Source organism: Protopterus annectens, chromosome 7.part1 (genome assembly GCF_019279795.1).
Source record: "Protopterus annectens isolate FY-2018-M chromosome 7.part1, PAN1.0, whole genome shotgun sequence".
In the NCBI taxonomy this organism is placed as follows: Eukaryota; Metazoa; Chordata; order Ceratodontiformes; family Protopteridae; genus Protopterus; species Protopterus annectens.
The window spans coordinates 412047608-412066454 of NC_056740.1; the positions used below are offsets into that span (position 1 = coordinate 412047608).

Sequence of the window (18847 nt, forward strand, 5' to 3'; positions counted from 1 at the left end):
CCAAGTGTGACTGCCATTGCAGTTATGATTTTTTTTGCACACATAGGTAGTGACAACTTTTACAAGCCCTGATTGGCTGTAAAACTAATTTTTCCAGATAAAGCTACTTGACAATACAGTGCTGACCTCCTTCCTTAATAGATGCGACCTGTCCCAAGTGCATTCAGCATTCTGCTGTGGTGCTGACAGCTGATAATGTGCAGCATAGATGTTGTAAGTGCGCAGGTAGCTGGTTTTATTCCATCGCTGCTTCAAAAGTTATTGCAGTCATGTAATGTTGGCCACCTCATAGCCACCTTTATGTATACATCTAATTATGGCTTAGAATTACAGTGGCAATCTGTGACAAGTAATTTACAGTATCACCAGGGAGAATAACATTTTGTCCACACACTGGTTATGTACTGCTCACATACCTGTAGTATGTCACATTTGGAGTGTACATTCTCCTGTGTTGAGTGACTTTGATAGTGTGCTTTGTACACTGTGTAACTACATATACAGGAGGCTTGAATCCAGCTGTGGGGGTGTTCTTTGGTGCAACTACATATGTAGGATGCTTGAGTCCAGTTGCAGGGGTGTCCTTTGGTGGAACTACATATGTAGGATGCTTGAGTCCAGTTATTGGGGTGTCCTTTGGTGTGACTACATATGTAGGATGCTGGAGTCCAGTTGTAGGGGTGTCATTTGGTGTAACTGCATATGTCGGATGCGTGAGTCCAGCTGTGGGTGTGTGCTTTGGTGTAACTACATATGTAGGATGCTTGAGTCCAGTTGTAGGGGTGTTCTTTGGTGTAACTACATATGTAGGATGCTTGAGTCCAGTTATGGGGGTGTCCTTTGGTGTAACTACATAAGTAGGATGCTGGAGTCCTGCTGTTGGGGTGTCCTTTGGTGTAACTGCATATGTAGGATGCATGAGTCCAGCTGTGGGTGTGTCCTTTGGTGTAATTACATATATAGGATGCTTGAGTCCATTTATGGGGGTGTCCTTTGGTGTAACTACATATGTAGGATGCTGGAGTCCTGCTGTTGGGGTGTCCTTCACCGTCTTACTTTCCTGCAAGAACATAAATTATATGTAGCTGACAGTGTTACTGTGCAATTCAGACACATTTTTATCATAAACATCCAGCTTATAAACAGTGGTAGTGCCGTCCATTTAACTGTGAACTGTCACAAGATAAGATAAGATCATGCGGTGCTTGCATTTCAGGCAAAGAAATTTAGCTTTTGATCTTGGGTAGTTACTTGAAATTCATCTATTCATCTTCAGAGTACGTTGTGTCAGTGTTATTGTGACTGTACATATCACTAATATAGGCCCTAGGGCCGATAGCCTAGTACCAACCTATGAACCTATGAACTTATGAAAACATGACTGACATGTACCACTGTGATAATGTGTCCATTGACATTGTGACAGGCCACCTCCACTGTGGCACTTGTGGTTCATCCAGATACCATTAGTAGAGTCACATTGCTTGTTCAATTCCTGACAGGGGGAGCAATATATGAATGAAATGCGCTTACAAAAAACACATTCATATCTACTTTTTGTTATCCATTTTTATGTTGGACAATGATATATCATCACAGTTTGTGAGTACATGGCATTGAAATGTTTATTTGGGGCATGTCATCCTGTGAGTCCACCTGTGACAAGTCATTGAGTACTGGCATTTATAGCATACCTAAACAGATATACTGACAGTTCTGGGACATTGTGTCTCCTATATAATGAGAATACCTTTCTTGTCAAAGACAATCAGTCATATTGTAATGCTCCATGTTGTGTAGACAGTAATGTGTAGCTTGTGTCTGGCATTATCACTAACTCTAATTGTTCATATGATAGCCACACTTTCTGTGTTGACACACACATTCAGTTTAGTTATTTGTGACAGTCTCCACTACTATTTGATGTGGAACAAGTAGTCAATGCAGGGTTTGGAGAATGTCTTCTATAATAGGCAGGGGTTTGAATCTGCTATCATCTGTCTGTCAGACTACAGTAGCTTACACACTCTCACGGGCCAGCTTTTTCATGCATTGTCATACCATGTAGGTACACCTTATATGGTATGACAGCGCTGTCCAGCCTTTGGGGATGTTCTTCCTTATATGACTGACAAGCATATGTCTGTGGCATCCCTGATTGTTATACATATCTGTGATATCTTTTCAAGCATGTGTTCTAACCTGACATGCAGCAAATGTTTCTTAGGTCATTATTTGCTCATATGCATTACCTATTCACAAAATAATTATGCCCTGTATTACATGTTGTGCCATTGTTTCCATCATGACATATAGCATAGTGGTGGATATGATTCCATAAACGTGCCTATCTGTATGGAATGCAGAGTGACCATCAGGAGATGTGATTGGTACACTGTTACAACACTTTCTATTGTATTACCGATGTTGGATTGCTGTTCTCTTACTGTTCTCTGTAATTGTATGTGAGCATGCCCATGTATTAGTATGTCAGATCTGTTTGTGAGCATGCTCAGTATTAGTATGTCAGACATGTTTGTGAGCATGCCCAGTATTTGTATGTTGGACATGTTTGTGAGCATGCTCAGTATTAGTATGTCAGACTTGTTTGTGAGCATGCCCAGTATTGGTACGTCGGACATGTTTGTGAGCATGTGTTTATTTAAGTATCAAGTGAATTGCTGTGTATTATATGTCTGAAGAAGGGTTTTGTACCTGAAAGCGCTAGCATCTTGGTATATTAAATTATATTTGTTTATAGCCTGTTGGTCTGTGGATCATTTTTTTTCCTGATGTTTGTGAGCATGCCCAGTATTAGTATGTCAGGCGTTTGTGAGCATGCCCAGTATTAGTATATCAGACATGTATGTGATCATGCCCAGTATTAGTATATCAGACATGTTTGCAAGTCAGCAACAGCAACATTCTACTCCTGACATGTCATCTGGTCAGTGTTGACATGGGTCACTTATGTATGCTGTTTGTTATTAGATTGCCATGCATCATTTACATAAACATACAACACTTGCCTATTATATGTTTGTAGGTAATGAAACCCTTTCCTACATTTCTTTGCACAGACATGTTCATTTCAGAGTTACCTGACATTACAGCTATAATGTCATTTTGTTCTTAATCAGTGCTGTCACCTTTCATACTTCAAATCTCTGTGTATACATCCTTAAATGTTATGAATGTATTCAATGCATTCACCCCATAATGTATCTTCCATCTTTGAGAACTATTATCTTATGATAACTATTTAATTAACATGCATGTTACATGTAGTTTTATGTCTTTATCCACATCCTTTATCAGTATGTCTATTATTACTTCTATGCTTACCTGCAGGATTGGCATTCACAGGAAATATCATTATAGCAATCTTCTAGGTTTTTATGTTCAGAATGCTTCTCGTCACATTTACCTGTGAGATACAAATCACACTTTAAACATTTCCCATTTACAACATTGTTATTTATTATATCACATGTATGTGTACCTCTTCCACTGCTTGGCTTCCCCTCATTCTGTATTGTGTCCCTCTGCTTGTCCTTAATATGTGTGGGCTACAGTGTGTGTTCATATCTGGGCACTGCCTATATGTGATCTGTTTTGTTTGCATTGTGTGCTGTTGTATGCAAGCATCTTTCCATGGCCACGAACACTATTACTGGCCACGGAAAGGTGCTTGCTATCATGTAGGTGTGATGATCAGCATGCATATTCAATTAGCATTTCTGCTCCTCTCTCTAAAACACTCACTTTATGTAGGCATGGTGCGGTGCCTGCACAGTTGTTAATGAATGCCAGGGACAATGTACACAATTCACCTTAACAAGTGATTTTGTGCTATAAATTATTTTCATCACGTGCCACAAAGCAGAAAACTATTTTTGAGGCTGGTTATTATTTTTGTCACCTTTTGAGACAGCATGGCTCTTTCATATGTGTATGTATAAATAAATATATATATATGTGTGTGTGCGTGTGTGTGTGTGTGTGTGTGTGTGTGTGTGTGTGTGTGTACAGTAGAGAGTAAATTATCCGAATGTTGATTATCCAAAACATCAATTATCCAAACCAGCCTTCCAAACGGTAGGAAAAATCATAAAGTCTGAATACATAAACGTTACACATATGCAATTGACCATGTTTTTGAGCTTGTTTCCATTTTGTGTGTGAAAAATATTCTTTATTCTCCACAGGAATTGCTAAATGGTTGAAAAGTGTATTTCTGTGTGCAGAAAAAAACAAGATTTTTAGAAGTTTTTTTTATTCAGTTCAATTATATCATTATATGAACAGTTTGACTATCTGAACTACCCAATATCCCAATTCATTTGGATAATCAACTCTCTACTGTATGTATATATATATATATATATATATATATATATATATATATATATATATATATATATACACACACACACATTTCTACCTTTGTCCATTACTAAAGGATTGATTGTTTAGAGGACATTTTACAATAAAGGATCAAGTGAGTCAGAAGTCTTTCAAAATTGGAACTGCTTTATTAGCAGCAATTTTTGTGGGATTTTTTTTTTCTTTAAAATTTTTAATTTGGTTTGTTTTTCCTGGCTGCACACCCTTTCTGTGCCATGTGTATTACTCAGTTGTCTGTCTGTATTTTTATTTTTCAATCATAGGTTCATATCTGTCAGGTTTCTGTTCCAAAGTAATGATTTTTCGAATCATCTTTTCCTCCTTTCTCAGTTCAGTTTTATTTAAGCTAAGGCTAAGCACTTTACAAGAGTGAGGGAGAAACAGACACAAGTACATATCCACAAAGATAATCAATTCTAACATTAGAGCAGAGGGGTAAGATACAAAAAAGTGTCTGTCTTTGGGGTAGGGGTGAAGACATGCTGTGTACTGTAAGTCTGGCAGCAAAAATATGAGATGTATACTAACACAGCTGTTTCAATTTCATTTTCATCCCAGTGTAACATCATAGAGGCATACAAAATGGACTGTGTTTTTTTTTTATTTTTTGTTTTTGTGATGGGGGTGCAGCACATGAAAGAAAATCACCACTGAATGACCATTATATGGCTTGTCTTGTGTACAAAAAGCTGAAATACCTTACTGTTATAAATACTTATAGGTTAATAGTTAGTTATAAGAGACCACTGAGATTCTCAGCCCATTTTTTTCAATTTTCACAGACCACTGTCTTGTTACGACTTGCTCAGAGTAACACAGTAGGCAAATGGAGGGTGCAGAAATAAAGCTCTACACTACAGAAGCACCTTATTACATATTACTAGTTCATAGCCTTATATCTTTGTGCTAACTGCCAGACGTCTCCCACGTTCTTCATAATCACATATTGTTGGTATACAAGAAGCTGACTATCTTTTAGGGTAAAAGGTGAAAAGGCATCCTCAGTCTAAGTCTCAGAGCAACAAATTGAAGTCATTTATTGCAGCCATTTGTTCTCCCTCTGTTATTACTTTTTAACATCTTTTTTCAGGAACGGGAAATGAGGCATGCTGTTTATATATGTCTGAGTGCACCACATTGAAATATATTACTGTGTCCATGTTATTGTTTCATATCCACTTCAATTTAACAAAGAACGGTTACATAAAAAGTGTATAACTTTTTTATTCAGATTAATGAGACAACACGATTAGTGTTGCATGACCATTAATAGACTTGTGTGCGGACAGTGTACTGTCTGAGAGCAACAAGCTGAAATATATGACCATTGTCATTCTTTCTTCCAATTCCATCCATAGTTAACATCAAAGGAGCAGCTATTTTTGTATATCTGACAGAACCAGGTAGAAATATATAAGTCTGGCTATTTGTTCATACACCTTCATCCCAGTGTAATATCAAAAGCATAAATAAAATGTCACTAGCTCTCAATTTTTTTTTGGGGGGGGGCTAAATAGGCAGGCTGTGTCTAGCAGAAATACGTTACTATGGCCATTCCATCTTTTATTTTCCTGTCATCGAAACATCAGATGCTTAGATAATGTAAGTTTATTTTCTAGGTGGTAGGATATGTGTTAACGGAAAGGTTAGTTATATAATCACTACTGCAAGGTCGGTGATATGTTTTATATGGGTGTATGTCTGAGAGCAATGTTGACATACTTGGTTGACATTTTCTCAGTCAAGGGAGATATAACCTCTTAGAAGGTGTACCTTCCAATGTGATAGCATGTGTGCAAGAAGCTAGTGTTTGTCAATACATCAGAATTAAAAATCACATTTATTTATCACCAATAGAGAAGTTTTTTTCCACTGGAATGATGACCACACCCTGCACAGTTTATGTAATATGCAGTAAAAAATTACATGAAGTTAATGTGTGTGTATTTTTCTATATCTGGAATATGTTATGTAGATTAGGGTCATGACATATTAGTCTGCAAAACTTACTATGATATTTCATTACAAGGCTACAATCCTATGAAAAGCTTCACACTTGGCTAGTACTGAAATGAACAGTAGGTATGTATGTCTTTTGCACACCTTAGTAGCACAATATGTAGCATTATGGATTATATTTCTACTATGTATTATGTAATATACTGATATACACATGTTTGTACATTATTGACATTTTTGGGAGGGGTCATCATATGCCCCACCTCCTAGCTATTGTGCTCATGTTGTGCCCCAGCAAGAAAAGGAATGTGGACTCTCCATTGCTGCCTAATATACCAAAAACAACACCACATACTCTCTGTGCTGGCTTCATATCAGCAGTACAAGACCCATTACTATGACTGCCTCACCATTGCTGCCTAATATACCAAAAATAGCAGCACATACTCTCTGCACTGGCTTCATGTCAGAAGTACAGGACCCATTACTATGACTGCCATGATTATGACAAGGTGACCTGAAGAGTAATATAGTGAGCCTTAAAACTCACTGTAATGATATTATAGCATCTTACAGGGGGCATTCCCTCCATGCAGCTTTTACTGGTGGGGGCTGTGCAACCCATAACCTTGCTACTCACACATACTATCTTCAAGATGGCTGTATTTTCTCTTAACTGCTTTTTGTCATGCAGGCACCCCATAGGCCATCAGACATTGGCACAGAAAATGAACTTAGCATCCATGCAGTGTGTTGACACAAATGACTCATGTTATTTTGAGACATTTCTTATAGTGCACACCTACACCTGCCAGTAACATCTGCAGCTGGTACTTGTACCTGTGAATCCTGATCTGTGCTAGACCTGATGGCCTTGGCTGTGGTTCTTGACATTGTGATCCTGCATTTTGTTCTCCTTGTTGAAGCTGTTTCCTGAATATTATATTGCACAACATGGCATAGACTGTGTGATTACTTTGGCAAAGGTCACTGGCTTGTACAGCAGGGCACCTCCTGACAAGCTAAAATGACATTCTATGAACATTTCAGCAAGCCAGAATTACATTTTATGCTATACCTAGTTTGAGCGTGGGTTTCTCATGGGTGTCATGATAGTAATGAAACCTCCCAATCCTGCATTTTCAGTATTATTTCCTGATGTTTGCTACTGCTTAATTTTTTTCTTTTTTTTGTGTTCATCCTTTGCAGGTGTTTTGGCAAAGCGTACTAAGGTACAGACCGAGACATTTAATTTGGAATCCCATCCTTAGTGCATTTTACAGTGGCAGAGGTCTGCTTTAATAAGCACTCTGAACAGCAGTAAGTGAAGAAATTCTATATCTTACCTAAGTATTACTGTAGCACAAGGTATAAATGCAGTGAGTTTAAAAAAAACAGGATAGATGATGCAGGGTTTGAATCCAGCTTGCATATACAGAATAACTATAGACTAATATGTTGTATATGAAATGTATATGCTAAAATAGTTGACAACTGTTCCATATCTTAATGTACTACAGGTTCATAGGTTTATAGGTGTTTACTAGACCAAAGAACACAAGGACCTTTTTAAGCCTAGCCATGCATCCCAAATTTCTGACAAGTTCTGATACCCTTGATAAGTGTAAGCATGGGCCTGGGAGGCAAACCATTTACAGGTTATCTGTGTCCATTAGGGATATAGGTGCCAAACCAGGGATGAATTTCCAGTTTCCCATCCAATTGTCCAGGTTGCACTTGAATTGGATTAGGGAGGAACTCTGCTTCACATGGATGGAGAGCCTGTTCCAAAGACAGTCATCTCTGGGATACATACCTATCTCTCCAGCAGATCCTATTTATATCACAGGCAATATTTAAGTCCTTAGAATGGGTAATTCTGGTGCTGTTTGTTTTGTGGATATGCAGGAGGTCCATCAGAGTGGGGTCTGACAATGCCCTGTATGTCAGGCATAGATCTCCCCTCAAAAGCCTGTAGGAGACAGAATACAGGGATAGGGCCTTGAGGTGCTCTGCATAGGACATTTTACTTATGCCCTGCATTCTTTTAGTGAGGAACCTCTGTGGACATTCCAATTGTTGGATATGCCTGGTTAGGTACATACCAAAGGGGGAAATTTACTCAATGATAGGTCTGATGAATGCCGAATACAGTGGAACAATGACTTCCTTGGACTTAGATGCCATACCTTTGTTTATAAGTGGCGCAACATAGAATAATTTCCTCGCCACTGTAGACACATGATGGTGAAAGGCTAGATTACTATCTTTGTGTGTCCCTAAGTCCATGACTGCTGGGTCAGCTCTAAGGAGTGTGTTGTCAATATGATAGTTACCAGGGATGGATGACTTCCCAAAGGATACTATTATGCATTTCTTGGCGTTTAGTTTTAGACCATGGCTCTGACACCAGTTGTTTGTCTGTGTCAGCCCCTCCTGGAGAACATTTGGGTCAGTATGAGATTCAATGACAGATCCTAATTTGTAATTGTCTGCAAATTTAGTCAGCCAGAGACCACAACATTGGCCTTGGCTTCTGAAAAGTAAATGCCAAAAAGGAGTGGTCCAAAGACTGATCCCTGAGGGACTCCACATGTGACCGGCCTCTTTGTAAAAGTGGACTGCCCAATTTTAATTTCCTGGGTCCTGTGTGTGAGCCAGTTGGCTAATCCACCGGGTGACATATGGGTTTGTACCTAACCTTTTGAGTTTGTCAACAATGCCCTAGTGGGGTATTGTGCCAAATGCCTTGGCCAGGTCAAGGTAGGCAGTGTGAACGATTTTGCCTTCATCAATTGCTTTGGTGACCTTTTCAAAGAAGTCCACCAAGGTGAGTAGGCTTGATCTGCCCTTGATGAAATCAAATGTTTTGGGTCCATTGTCTGTAGGTTTACTATATCTCTATTGATCATCTTCATGATAATTCTTTCCATGGCTTTACATATAAGACTAGAGAGACTTATCAGTCTGTAGTTTCTAAGGTCTATAGATGCCCCACCTTTGTGCCGAGGGATGACTGTTGCCTTTCTCCAATCATGAGGAATGTCAGCTGATGTTGCAAAATTGTTGTAGTTGTATAGTCTGACATCTGTTGTCATTAATAATAAGAGTAGCTAGGAATATTGTATCATATGACAAGTTATAAAGTATTGTAAGAGAAATGGATTTACATGAGTAATGTGGTCAGGTTTGTCAAATATGCTGTATAAACTCTCATAATAATTCAGCATGAAGTAATTGCTAGTGGAACAATTTGTGTCCTGACTAATTATCTTTACTATGCCAAGCCTGTCCTGTCATTGTGCGTCCCTTTTCTGAGGCATTGATGACACATGACATACTCTAGATGTGTAGTCTGCATGCTCCTTGTAATGTATGGAGCAGATGTGAAAATGATGCATGTTCCTGCTTGTGGTATAATTATTGATGACTGCAGCTACAAGTCATGTTTTTTTTTTTAATTTTTTTTTCCCTTTCCTATCTGTGCTTTGCTCCACAGAGAGTAAACGTGTTTCAATGATGAAGGAAAAAAATGACAAATTTAATTTCAGGAGTCTTCAGTAGCATAAACAGGCTTAGCAGCACTGAATGGCTGTCAGCACTCTGGACAGTGTGGGGAATGTCTTTGTGGCACAATATACAAATGCACCCCTTTCAGATACAATAATAAAAATAAATAAGTCAATGGTTAACATTTTACGTCCTTTGTTATTTTAAATTTTGTACACGTTTCTTATTGGCTGAGATTAATTAAATGTATTATTTAAATCTGTATGAACTGTATTATTGTTATCTGATGAAGTCTTATTATTGAAGAAAACGTAAAAGAAATGAAGCCTTAATGTTTGGTTTCGTATTGTGCTGTGGTGTGTGGAATAAAGTGCATTTCCTTGCCGTGTCGATGTGGTGACTTTCCTACAACCTTTATTTTTATTACTGGTCGTTTTTGAGGTTGTGTTCGCTACAATTTTTGGACCTTTCAGATACAAAACACAGGTGATTGAAGGTTCAGATCTAACTGACAGGTACACTTATAAAGTGTGAGGAAATGCCATTTCTCACAGCATTTTATGTAGGAAGAATTAAAAAAAAATGAATAACATAACTATGCTGATTGCATAAAAAGTCTCACTAATGCTAGCATTCCTGTACTTTTCTACCTACTATATACCATCAAAGAGATACATGCACAACAGAGTTGATTGTCAGTGAAATTGTTTAAACATGATAATGTGGATCTTTTATTTATATGCAATGAAATGTTGACTTTTACATGGAAATGAAGTACAAGACTTCTGAAAGTCGCACATGCAGGCCTCTGTGAGGTATATCTCTATTAGCACTAAACGCCTCTAAAACCAAATTAATGGTGTTCACCCCCTCTAAAGTCACCTATTTCGATAGTAACACATTCTCTATTACTAGTCAAAACAACACACCTCTGGAACTGGTCTCAGAGACCAAATTACTTGGTGTCCAAATTGATAACCAGCTCAAATTCAACTCCCATATACAACTAAATATCAAAAAAACCCATCAAAAACTTGGTATGCTCTATCGGCAAAAGCACTACCTTACACCTGCTACTAAAATCACTCTTTCTACTTCCTTTCTTATCCCCTCACTTCTCTATGGAGCACCACTTCTAACTAACATACAGTCCTCTCTGAAAACACAACTCTCCTCTTTCCTATAACAAAATTGCCAAGTTCGCTACCAGCCACAAGTCTTCCACCCACCACTGTTCCTCTCTCCAACAACTACATTGGCTAGAACTACCCAAGCATCTCACCTATACTCAACTAACTCTTGCACACAAGCTAATCTTCAACCCCTCCCTCTGTCCCTCTCTGTCTTCTACCTTTAAAATGCATCTACCCAATAGAGTATTAAGGTCTAACAACCAAAATCTATTAGAAGTCTACAAACCAACTCGTCCCCAGGCAAAATCTTCTATCACATGGTTTAGCACGCCTCTGGAACTCCCTACCTCCATCAATTGCATCCACCTCCAACCATTTTTCTTTCAAAAATCCCTTCATTCATATCTAGTATCCCAGTGGGAATGCTCTTGCTTTCACCCACATAATTAACACTGGTAATTTCCATCTACCTTTCCTTCCCCTATCTACACCTGCAATATTTCCTTAGTATTCCTCCTATCTCATACACTCTTGTGTTACTGTATCCACTAGAATACACCACACTGTACCCTTTACATGTAAGATTGCTGATATGTAACCGTACTTCTCATTAAGTACCTTGAAGCATTCCTTCTTTGTTTGTACCACCTGTATGCTACATTACTAGTTGTATTATTTGTAAAAGTTTTCAGCTCTAGTTTGTACTAGCTGTATTGTTTCCTCTAATACTATGTAATTGTTTGTTTGAATCTCTTACTCTTGTATAATTATCATGATTAACCGATTGTAACTTTGATTGTTTGGAGCTTTTCTCCCCAGGACTCCATTGAAAACGGGTTCTTCTTGGCCCAATGGACTATCCTGGTAAACCAACAGAAAATAATAATAAAATAATAATACTGAAAACAGTTTTTCTATAATGACCATGCTTGAAAGGGAGTTCTCCAGCAGTACAAAGAAATAATAATATAGATTTAAATTCATACATTCCTTATCTCGTAGGTTTGATTCCTTTGTGTTACGACTAACCTTTACAAAGTGTAACTCCAAAACAGTATGCACCAGTTCATCCTATTTAGCCTTCAGAAGATCAAGGCTTACAAGCTTTTAAGCCCTTCATTGTTGATCAATGGAATAATTGTGAATAAGATGAGCATCACGCATGCCAAATCTCACTGTTTTTTTCAAAATTTCATTGCTTTTTGATGAAATCCCTGCCTGTTTCTCTGGCAATGTATCTCTCTACTTACCAGCGTGCAAATTGCCTTGGCATGGTTGTGTTTCTTTGCGCACTAACTGTTACATGCAAGAGCTGAATTTGATGTCAATTCAGAAAGAGTCTTTGCTTGACTTTTGCAGACATAGCTACTGAGGAAGATGATGGTGCTAAATTTAGAACACTGAGGTGGAGTGTTGCAGAGTTCATAGGTTCATAGGTTCATAGGTTCGTACTAGGCTATCTGCCCTAGGGCATTTATAAGCCTAGCCAGAGTGTGTGTGGCTTTCACCACCCCTTAGGATGAGAATACTACACCCTTTTAGGGTTTAGTTTACTGTGCCTCTGTCTAGTAGTGACACAGAGATGACCCCCGGGGTAAACCTACGATCTCCCATCCACTCGTCAAGATTTCTCTTGAATAGAATCAGTGAGGGGCTCTGCCTAACATGGACTGGGATTCTATTCCAGAGTGTAGGGAGCCTCTGGGTTATGAATCTGTCCCTCCAGCACATCCTATTTATTTCTGTGTTGAGGTTTAAGTCTCTTGCTCTCGTGGCTCTGATGGATTTGGATTTTCTGAGGTGGAGCATGTCCATTAATTCTGGATTGGACATGGCCTTGTACGTCAGGCACAGGTCACCTCTGAGTAGGCAGTATGTGACTGAAAAGAGCTGGAGTTTTTTCAGTCGGGCAGCATATGACATATGTTTAAGACCCTTTATCCTCTTGGTGAGGAACTTTTGGGGTCTTTCCAACTGCTGCAGGTGTCGGGTGAGATACATCCCAAATGGGACATTGTACTCAATCATTGGCCTGATAAGAGAAGAGTACAGGGGCACAATGACCTCTCTTGATCTAGATGTGAAACCCTTCATGATAAGGTGGGCAATATAGAAGGTCTTCCTAACCACTTTTGCAATGTGAGTGTCAAATGAGAGGTTACTGTCAACCTGGGTCCCTAGGTCCCTGATTACCTCTTCCATACTTAATGGATTACCACCTATGTGGTAATTTGTGGGTACCTTGTTTTTCCCAAAGGGTATGACTATACATTTTTTGGTGTTCAGCTTAAGGCCATGGCTCTGGCACCAATTATCCGTTTCTATGAGGCCTCTCTGAAGGATGTTTGTGTCCGCTGGAGTATCAATTATGGCGCCCAGTTTGCAGTCATCTGCGAACTTTGTCAGCCACAATCCTCCTATGTTTGCCTGTACCTCGGAAAAATAAATGCCGAACAAGAGGGGTCCCAGGACTGAGCCCTGTGGGACACCGCTTGTGACTGGCTTAGAGTCTGACATAGCTCCAGCAACTCTGACCCTGTGGGTTCTGTCCTTGAGCCAGTTTGCAACCCATCTTGTGACATATGGGTTTACATTTAAGCTGGTGAGTTTGTCTATGATGCCCGAGTGGGGTATTGTGTCAAAGGCTTTTGCAAGGTCAAGGTAGGCTGTGTGAACTGCCTTGCCCTCATCAATGGCCTTAGTTCAGGATACTTGTGGTACAATTCATGATGTGCTACAGACATAGGCTGCTGCAGGGGAAAGCATAGTCAAAGCAGTCTCCACTGCAACCGAAATCCTGTGCTCTGGAGGGAATTGTCATCACCACTATAGTGACCTGAAATGACACAAAAAGGACCTCCATAACAAATGGCAGGATGAGTTTAGAAGTGCTGAAACCCTATCAGCGTTCCATTAAATAGAGAGCCAAGACTGGTATTCATTATGCGCTCATATCTCTTCTTCCCTATTGCATGGCTGCTGAAGACATTGCAGTGAACAGGGAGGCACACCAAGAGAGGTTAAATCGCCTCAGAGAGGCATGGAGTACATAAGCATCAGGACCAACTGTAAGGCTAATACCTATTGTAATCTCACAGATCAGTAGCAACTTCAGCATGAAGACATTAACTGTAACAGCAAGCATGCATGCCTTTTCATATAGCTCTTGCTGCTTGCATTAGGTAAAGATTACAATGGAATTATAGTATGTGGGTTCAATACACACAAGAAGAATGTAGATTCTACTACAACATGCATTATTTTTACAATGCTAAATACACTAAGAACTGTTCTACTTCAACATGTATTATTTTTATAATGTTAAATGCATTAATTCCATGTATGATATTGATAAGCACCTATGTAGTACAGCCACAGTCAAATAAATACTTGTATTTCTCATATCAGCAGTTTAATTGATTAATGGTGCAGCACAGTAATACATTCCCGACATACCTGGATGTGGCAAAGGTGTACAGAATTGATAATCATAGATGTGTATTTATTGTAATAATAAAGTTATGTGACGTGTCATTAATCCGATTCTCTCTTTTTGTGTCTCATTTCACCCTTTCTCTCCTTCTCTCTCTCTCTCTATTTTTTGGTTTTTCAATTATTGTTCTGTTGTCATATATTTCTGCTTAAAAATCATGCAATTCATTACAGGGAGGTAGACAAACCACTGTGAATCAGCCCACCAACCCTCCACAGGTTACAGCACAGACACCCAGCACCTCGAGGTCACAACCTGTCACTGCTGCCTGCACAACCCCTAGCATACCTGCTCCATCTACATCAGGTAGCTCTGCCCCAGCTGATGTTGCAGTGGTATTCTCTGGGAGTAGCAGCAGTGGAAGTGGTGAGTTTGTCACCAAGGAAAGAGCTCACAGGGCTGGCGGAGAGTATCACTGAAAACAGCCTTGGTGCCCGACTCAACTTTGTGGGGAAGTTGTTTCAGCTTATTGTAAAGATGATGTTATGTTGAGCAATGACACAAGAAACTAAGGCAGGAGACAGTTCTAAGTGTGAGGACTATATTCTTATTGTTCTCATGCTGATGAATGTGTGCCTCTTACACTCTCTGTCTATCCCCAGTCAGGTTTATCCCCATCTCTGTCTGTCTTATATGTCCTGTATGCCTGCATCTGCTTCCTCACCTACCCTAGCCACCTGACACTCACATTCCTAAGGCCCTTCTGAACATTCATCTTGCCCCATACATAACTCTCCAGTTCTCCTACATATCTTCTTGATGCAGTTGATTTGGTCCAAATGGCTCCATAACATCACTCTGTTGTTGTTTCACATCCATGGTGTGGAGACATTCCAAATTCAGCACGTTCTTCTAGAGTTCTGCATTTATGTTGTGGAGAAGTGGATAGCGATGGTTCACTCCCACTACCTTCCTGCAAATTCTTGTATTCTTTACCCTGAGTCCTCCCCTCTGCTTGCCCCCATTTTTACTATGTTCTTATCAACCCCATTTTCACATGCTTCATCTGGTGAAAAAATAGAATTACACACAATGCGCATGGCCACACATTTTCCATCAGCATTTTCGCAGAGTTTGGCATCATACAAAATGCTGAGTGATGGTGAATGGCTGTTCATAAGCTGTGGCAAAAAACTGGTGAGGGTATCATGGAAAAGAGCTTCAGTGTTGAGTTCTTGCCATCATCCAGAGTAATCAAGTTATCTTCATGCAAAAGTGTTTAAACATGCTGCACTGTAGGAATACAGGGTAAAGGCAGAATAAAGGTCCTAACTTGCAACAGTTAGTATAATAGTTGTTACACTGCTGGATGGAGTAAAAGGCAAGACCCTCTGTGGTGTTTTGACATAAGTCACTTGTCTGAAGGTAGCATTTTGGTCACAGAATCAAGGGTTTGATTCCAGATGTATGCCACATTATTAATATTTAATCACATACATCTTAAGTTATATCCAGTTACAACCTTTCATGAACATATTTTGAATACTCTGGCAAAAAAAGCGTTTGAAAAGACATCCATGCCCATACGGAAGAATTATTAAACCCCCCCTATTCTACTCATGTCGTAATCATGTTTATCCTCTCCTACACCTTCTTGATCCTGTCACCATCATTCAGGGATGCAGAGCATGACCGATTAATAATGTGGGCACAGCATAAAGATGTACATTAATGACCCGTGACACCAACCTTTCATATGTCTCTGTCCATCTCTCTCTATCTTCACCACTTTTTACTATTGACACCTCATTAAGCAGATGTTTACAAAGTTCATCTGATGCCTTTTTCATATTGTCATTACTTTGCTGGGGGGCTAATATTACATATCCCCTTGCCTTAATAGGTTATCACTGTCCCTTTCAAATCTGTGCTTTCTACATTTGTGAAGTAAGATTTTGTTTGTAATTAGTTGAACTAGCAATAAAGTCAGTAAGCTTAATTTTGCATCTTGCCAAGGGTTCTATTCCAGCAGTAAGCATTACTGCCTGTCTTTATAAGACTCTTTCACGTGTATGTGTTACCTGTGTATCTCTCTAACCCTCTTCTGTTTTATCAACTGTCCCTAACATTTGCTCAAAATCTGGCAACAAGTAAGTATATTAAATGATGCTAAATGGTATTTCAAGTGTTATTGCAAAATGTGGTGAGTTTTTGACTTATACTGCATTGGCACAGTTAGCTTAGTACAAATACCAATACGCCCACTGCCCTACACTGGAACTGATTTGAGGTGATATTGTTACTCTGCCATATCTATCAGTCTGCGTAATATCATGTAATGTGCAAGGGAGGCTGCAATTGATATAAGTGTAATGAATACTGCTGCCTACCTAATTGTTTTATTGAACATATTGCCAGAGAGGAGGAAGGTTAGGAGTGTAGTAGTGAGGGTAGGAACATTGATTGTTGGTAGTATGACTGGTATAGGGAGAGAGCTAGCTGATATGATGGAGAGAAGGAAGGTTGATATATTGTGCGTGCAAGAGACCAGATGGAAGGGAAGTAAGGCCAGGTGTATAGGAGGTGGGTTCAAATTGTTCTATCATGGTGTGGTTGGCAGGAGAAATGGGATAGGGGTTATCCTAAAATAACAGTATGCCAAGAGTGTTTTGGAGGTGAAGAGAGTGTCTGATAGAGTGATGTTTATGAAGCTTGAAACTGATGATGTAATGATGAATGTTGTTAGTGCATATGCTCCACAAGTTGGGTGTGCGATGGATGAGAAAGAAAAAATTTGGAGTGAGTTAGATGAAGTAGTGGTGAGTGTACCCAAGGATGAGAGACTAGTGATTGGAGCGGACTTCAATGTGCATGTTGGTGAAGTGAACTGAGGAGATGAGGAAGTGATGGGTAGGTATGGTGTTAACGAGAGGAATACAGAAGGTCAGATGATTGTGGATTTTGCGAAAAGGATGGACATGGCTGTGGTGAATACATATTTTAAGAAGTGGGAGGAGCATAGGGTGACGTACAAGAGTAGAGGAAGATGCACACAGGTGGATTATATCCTATGTATAAGGGCCAGTCTGGAGGAGATTTCAGACTGTAAAATGGTGACAGGGGAAAGTGTAGTTAAGCAGCATAGAATGGTGGTCTGTAGGATGACGTTGGTTATCAAGAAGAGGAGGAGGAGTATGAAAGCAGTGCCAAGGATTAAATGGTGGAAGTTAAAAAAGGGTGATTGTGAGGTGGAGTTCAGGGAAGAGTTAAGACAGGCACTGGGAGGCAGTGAAGAGTTACCAAATAGCTGGGTAACTACAGCAGAGCTAGTAAGGGAGACTGTTAGAAAGGTGCTTGGTGTGACATCTAAGGAGGACAAGGAGACCTGGTGGTGGAATGAGGAAGTACAGGAGAGTATACAGAGGAAGAGGCTGGTGAAGAAGTAGTGGGATTGTCAAAGAGATGAAGAAAGTAGACATGAGTATAAGGAGATGAGGTGCATGGCAAAGAGAGAGGTGGCGAAGGCTAAGGATAAGGCATATGGACACTAAAGAGGGAGAAAGGGACCTCTACCGATTGGCTAGACAGAAGGACAGAGCTGGGAAAGATGTGCAGCAGGTAAGGGTGATAAAGGACAGTGAGGGAAACATACTCACAAGTGAGGAGAGTGTGCTGGGTAGATGGAAAGAGTACTTTGAAGGGCTGATGAATGAAGAGTATGAGAGAGAGAGAAGGTTGGATGATGGGGGGATAGTGAATCAGGAAGTGAAGCAGATTAGCAAGGAGGAAGTAAGGACAGCTATGAAGAGGATGAAGAATGGAAAGGCTGTTGGCCCAGATGACATACCAGTGGAAGCATGGAGGTGCTTAGGAGAAATGGCAGTGTAATTTTTAACCAGATTGTTTAATGAAATTTTGGAAAGTCAGAGGATGCCTGAGGAGTGGAGAAAAGGTGTTGTGGTACCGATTTTTAAGAATAAGGGTGATGTGCAGAGCTGCAGTAACTACAGAGGGATAAAACTGATCAGTCACAGCTTGAAGTTATGGGAAAGAGTAGTGGAAGCTAGATTAAGAAGGGAGGTCATGATTAGTGATCAGCAGTATGGTTTCATGCCAGGAAAGTGCACTACAGATGCAATATTTACTCTGAGAGTGTTGTTGGAGAAATACAGAGAAGGTCAGAAGGAGTTACATTGTGTCTTTGTGGACTTAGGGAAAGCATATGACAGGGTGCCTAGAAAGGAGTTGTGGTACTGTATGAGTAAGTCAGGAGTGGCAGAGAAGTATGTAAGAGTGGTACAGGATATGTATGAGGGTAGTGTGACATTGGTGAGGACTGCAGTGGGAGTGACAGATACATTTAGGGTGGAGGTGGGATTACATCAAGGATCAGCTCTGAGCCCTT

At 39.8% G+C, this 18847-nt stretch overlaps 1 long non-coding RNA gene across 1 annotated transcript in view; it reads right to left on the reverse strand.

Moving 5' to 3' along the window:
• Nucleotides 1-494: 494 nt before the first annotated feature.
• The window catches only part of LOC122807543, an 89211-nt gene continuing 70858 nt past the window's right edge, over nt 495-18847 (reverse strand). Inside the window, exons 2-3 of the long non-coding RNA XR_006365699.1 lie at nt 3346-3427; nt 495-1060 (exon numbers count right to left, since the gene is read on the reverse strand). This is a non-coding gene — a long non-coding RNA (uncharacterized LOC122807543). The remainder of the gene's footprint in view (nt 1061-3345; nt 3428-18847) is intronic.